We start from the raw sequence: 6,000 nt of genomic DNA, 5'->3' as shown, positions 1-6,000 counted from the left end.
ACCAAAAATGCTTCATGCAGTGTAACGCGATGTGATGTACTATGTTGTCTCACACGCATAAACAAACGTGCACTTGCTTACATAACGCACTTTGGTAGAGTTGTGTGTCTCCAACACACTTGAACTGCAGATACGTATCTTGTTAGGATGCAAAGACACACACACACACACACACACACACACACACACACACTGTGGGGAGCTGTCAGTATGGACTTTGTCAGTAATATTCTGGCTGCATGGTTGAATTAAAGGAATGTAGTGAAACAAAAGCTCCTCCTCCTCCTCTTCCTCCTCTTCCTCCTCACTGCAGCTTTATTGTCCATTTCCCATCTCCTCTCTGGACGTTCTTGGGATGAGCACTGTGGTAGGAGCCCCAACACTCCCGTCCTTGTTGTCTTGGTGTTGGCGGTTTCCTGTCCATCTCAAAGTTGCTCAATGTCTGGATGCTCGGTCGACATGGCGACAGGGTCGTTGTCGGTGAAGCCCAACAACTGCGGCGAGTCTTTTTCCAGAGGGCAGGCAGGGGCAGGCAGGGCGGTCAGCGGACGTTGGGTTTGAGGAAGGAAGAGGACTAAGGATAGAAGGAGGGGGTGAAGTGGTCGATGGGGTCTGGCATCTCAATCTCTCTCCCAACCCCCAACCCTTACCACCACCACCTCCCCACCCTATAATGATCTCTGCGGCAGGGTGACCCTGTTCTGGCTCCCAATGTCTCAGGTCCAACGCCGGGCCACAGCGAGACGCATCGACCACTTTCCCATGGACCCGCGCTTCCAGGCCCATCATTACCATTTAATATCCTATAATATAACCCCCCTCATCTCCAAAACAGCCTCCACTGGGGGAATCGGGGGGGGGGGGGGCTGCCCACACCGCAAATAAGCCAGGATACCCAATATCCCCCCTCTTTTATTTGGATCTATCCAGTGCATGGCTGCACAACAGCTCCCAGTCATTTCACACAGGCCACTAAGTAGGGGCTACTGTGAATTAAATAAATAAGCATCGGTGACGACTCTGCAAGAGCATCAGGAAATAATAATGAAATGATGGTTTCTCTCAGTGTTGGGAAAAGACGGCTTTAGGGTGTTGTTTGCCTTGATAAATCAGAGCTGGATCAATGTTATGACATAGTGGTCAGTGCCATGATATCTGAGTTTGTTTCATTGTTAGTCCGCCAGTAATACATATACTGACTCCTTATGAAAGAAAACAAACAGCGATAACAGGAAGAGGCCTGAAGCCTGCTGCAGCACATGAATGTCATTTTAATAAGAAGTCTGAGTGTAGAGGCAACGCTAAGTGTTATGTTGAGCTCAGGAGCTTTTAATAAAACCCTGAGGACAGATTACATATACAGTACAGCAAAAGATAATTAAATCTTAGAAAGCATACACACACACACACACATACACAGTAATTATTATAGTCAGAAACTATGCACAATATCAACAGCTAGAAGAACTATAGTCCCTCAGAAGAATTTGAGTTTGTAAGAACTGTGTGCCGTCACATGCGACGAGACCAGCTAAACTTATTTATGTGAGTTTGTACTTTACCTCATTATTAATTCTACAATCATTCAGTAATCATCCTGTTGTAGCCTGCTGTGATTTCATTTATTTATTTTTTACTACAGAGTGGAAGGCTGTATGCCACATAAATAACACGTCTCTGGAAAAAGAGTTTTCAGTTATGTGAAAAAAAAGTATATAAAAAAGTATAAAAAGTATATACAGCTACCAAGTTACAAGCTTTTATTACAGGAAACCAAATGGTGTCAGCAGTAATTCTCATCTCAAGCAAATCCAGCAAGATATCATGATGCCCTCATCTAATTCAAATGGTCGTAACCACACAACACATTACCAAGTGTCTGTGTCAGTGTCATCATTAATGCTTAAGAATGTAGTCTGTCAGGCAAAATGCTCCTGGTGTAAATATCTGAAATTAGTTTCTTTATACAGTCTATGCTTTCATGGTTCCACCATAAATCATATCTTTATTCTGCATATTTACTCGTATTTGGTTCAAGTGAAGCTACATTTGCACTGGCATGGAGCTGGTGCAACAGGTTTCTGGAGTTGAAGAACTTGTGGTAGGTTAAGTTTTATTAAATTTGTGAGGCCATATATGTAATATGTGTGTTTAAAATAATACTGAAACAATCAGGCAAACACAAGTGTAGTTCCGCTGGGGCGCACTATTTCGTTTTTGTCTCTAAGTGAGGAAATACAATATTTGTAATCCGCAACTACTGTAAAAGCTGAAGTTCAAGGGTTCAGTATCCTTGGTTTTGGAGTATTGGTCGGACACAACGAGCCTTTGGAGGATTATGTGAATTATCATCAATTATAAGCACAGATTAATTAATAATCACAGTAGGTTGCAGTTAATGATGCTTATTTCCATGGCACAGTCTATTCGTACAGTTCGTGCAGTAAATGTAAGGTCTGCATGTGTGTGTGTGTGTGTGTGTGTGTGTGTGTGTGTGTGTGTGCGCGCGTGTGTGTGGACATGCAGCGGGGATTGAGAGATAGCTTTGGAGGTGTATTGGGTGTCGAGGCGCCAGCAGCTCCTCTGAAGAGCTTCATTCACAGAGCCAGGATACTGATAAGAAGCAGAGCAGAGCTGCCATGAATCCACCCTCTGTTCAGCCTCTCCTCACTCTCTGTCTCTCCCTCTCTCTACTCTCCTCCAGCCCTTTATGCTCCCTGTGAGAAAGTTGTGGAGATGAGGATGGGAGGGAGGGGGAGGAAGGAGCCCTGCAGGCTCTCAGAGTTTAATTAGAAGGATTAGAATCAAGAAGTAGAGAGGAAGAGAGAGGAAGAGAGAGAGCGGTAGACAGAACAAATCAGGAAAACATGTCCATCTGCAGCTGTCCTCTATTATCTGGTATTCTCTTAAAAAACATATCTTTCATAAAACAATAAAAACAACAGAAATTAACAGTTTGTTGTTAACAGTACAGTAGATAAAAGAATGCAGTGGTGTGTTGTCAAAGCAAATACTCCTGTCTTGATTAAGGAAAAATAAAGCTCTGTGATGGAGGATTGTGTAACAGGTTTGTAACACACCTACACATCAACTGACATTTCAGCTGCCCTCACCTCTGAAGTTTTGTTTATACCTGGGAGCGCGTGAGGATGCCAGAGGTGACGTCATCGTGCCTTTTGCATCGAGGCCACAGCAACAGAGTCTTAGGCCAGGAGCACGCTGGCTGCGTGGCGTGTGCCTGGCGGCTGTAGAACATCTTGTTTTTTTTTCATTTCAGCAGCCATGTTAACAGGTTAGAGTCGGCACACATGCATCTCACTTGCAAAAATAGACAGAGAAAGAAGTGGTGATGTCATATTGACATCATACCAGCAACATTACATAAAACTGACACCTTTCACCTAAGTATCTGTCTAGGATCAATTTGAAAATGACACAAACATATAAATATATATTTTAACCATTTTAGCAGCTGCACGTAGAGACACTGGCACACTGGCCATTTTCTGTCAAAATAAATCAGAAATGTATCATGAAAAGAAATCCAACATTTGAGTAGCCTGCAAACTCTATGCAGAGAGATAGAGCTTAAAGCAGACATACAGCTGGTGTGAATACACACACGTGAGCGAGCCGCAGCAGTTCAGCAACGCAGCCGCCACGCACACACCCGGTGTTACTCTTACTCTCAGTGGTAAGATAAAATACTGTGAGCACAGGCCCAGGAGTATATTGCCAACATTAGCCCATAGAGGAACAAAGCAGAGCAGGAGGAAAGAACTTTCACCAAAACTTCGTTTCAACTCCTGTTGGTGCTTCAACTGATTCTTGAGCTCTTCAGCCCTTCTTTCATAACAGGTCATAATTTAACTTACTCAAAGCTCACACTTAAAATCACACTTCAGATTCATTCATCTGCTTACACTACAACTTTCCACCCAACTTGGCCTTCTGTTTTAACTGCACTTTCAGCCTCTTTCAATATTTCAACAATTTCAAATGTTTCTTCACAACGTTTTTTTTCTGGTTGTAAGTATCTGTGTTTGTGTATGTCCCTAAGCCCTGTGTGTTATACATACATATAAAGCTGTCTGCTGGAGTGAGCTAAATAAGTTTGAATGACAAATCCTTTTCATTGTGCTTATTCCTATGATTCTAAATGTACCAGGAGGAATGTCAAAACCTCCACTGGGAGTTTTACTACTACAATTCTTTGGTCATGAAACATCTGCTGCAATACTTTGTCATGAATACTTCACTGACAATATTTTTTCATCCGAAGTATCGCCATGGCAACAGTGTAATCATCATCCCAGTCCTTAAGTCATGGGAATAGTCTGGTCCAAGTGTTGGTTTGGCTTTAGAAAGGGCCAGAGTGACTGTGTTGTCTCTGTTATTTGAGATGTAAGAGATCTAGTGTGTGTGTGTGTGTGCGTGTGTGTGCGTGCGTGCGTGTGTGTGCATGTGTGTGTGGTGATCATTGTCCAGTATATCTTTCCATCCTGCACCTGTACCAAGGTCTTCTCCCAACCTTGAAAGGACAACGTAATCCACACAGCATGCACCCAACTCTGCCCATACTTCACATTTAAACACACTGACAGACGCCGGGTAAGAGCACATATACGTGTCACTCTGTGTCGGACATTCGAGGAGCTGAAATCCCCCACAGGCTCCAAGGACGAGGTCAAGCTTAGTCATATAGGAGGTCACAGCTGCTAAAACACACAGCAAACAAAATTAGTCCTGTTTGTTTTTGAAGGAAGCCTATATTACCCACAGTCAAATAAACTTCTTTCAATCCCCTTCGACCCCCCTGGACTCTCAATCAACCCGCAGCCTTGGTCAGCACATTTCTGCCCCATGCTGAGGCAATCTAAGGCCTGGCCTGTGTCAGTTCTACTCTGCATAGCTCTTTCCTTACATAAGCTTAATACCCCCCCCCCCTACTCAGTCAGCCTGCCCTTCATCTCCCCCACCGCTTTAATCAGCACATGCATGGCTAAACTCAGCTCTTACAGACTGACAGAACGACAAAATGCTTGACTGAATGTTTATTGCCACTTGGCACTTTGACTGGTTGAGTAGCTAGTTGGAGAGCTAACCTGCTTACTGACTGAAAGACCAGCTAGTTTGTTGGCTGACTGATTTGTGACATTTTTCTTGCCTGCTCGATTAGCTAACCGACTGACCAGCTAACAGGTTGTTCGACTGGTTGGCAGATTCTCGAAACCGGTATTGTAACCAGCTGCGTAGCTGACTGTTTGACAGGCTGTGACCTCCTCACAGAGAGGCTCCAGCCTCATTTAGTCTCATTAGTACCAAGTCTCTGGCTCCCAGACAGGGACAGCACCGCAGCTCCCTGGGGGAGGGAGGTGTGGATCTGTGTGTGTGTGTGTGTGTGAGAACTCCCAGTGCCGGAACACGGTGTGTCTTGTCTGTCATCGAAGCACAGATGTCCAGCGGATTACATCACACTGACCGCACCCTGATCTCCCTCACATCTTTAACCCCCTCCCCACCCCCCACCCCCTCCTGGAACCCCATTCAGAACCTTCTCCACCCCTTCAGTCACAACCCCTCCACACACATTCTCCGCCATAGATAATGAGTTCTGATTTATGACTCCCACCGCTGCTTTCCCATCGCCTCCCCTTCGCCTGATGACTTCATCTCCCATCACACCTCACCTCATCTTCATTAGGCTGTGAGGCTACGTGGCCCATGATGCACTGGAATTTGTGTTGCTGGGCCTGACCGGGGCAGGGTCGAGATGGAAGTCCTCAATCCTTATTTAAGCCGGCAGGTTCACAAAAAAAACACATTCTTGTTCGCAGTCATACCCAGGAGGGTGAGGGAAGGTTTACACACACTTACAAAATCTGCTGTTGTGTACGATCACCAGTGGAAAGTCTTAATATGGGAGTTGAAGGTGTCTCCTGAAATAAGCACTCACTCTGACCAAACTGTGGTCTTACTTGGGGCACAGTCAAGCACTTC

Source organism: Seriola aureovittata, chromosome 14 (assembly GCF_021018895.1).
Source record: "Seriola aureovittata isolate HTS-2021-v1 ecotype China chromosome 14, ASM2101889v1, whole genome shotgun sequence".
NCBI classification, from domain to species: domain Eukaryota; kingdom Metazoa; phylum Chordata; class Actinopteri; order Carangiformes; family Carangidae; genus Seriola; species Seriola aureovittata.
Note: the sequence above shows the minus strand (reverse complement) of the source record.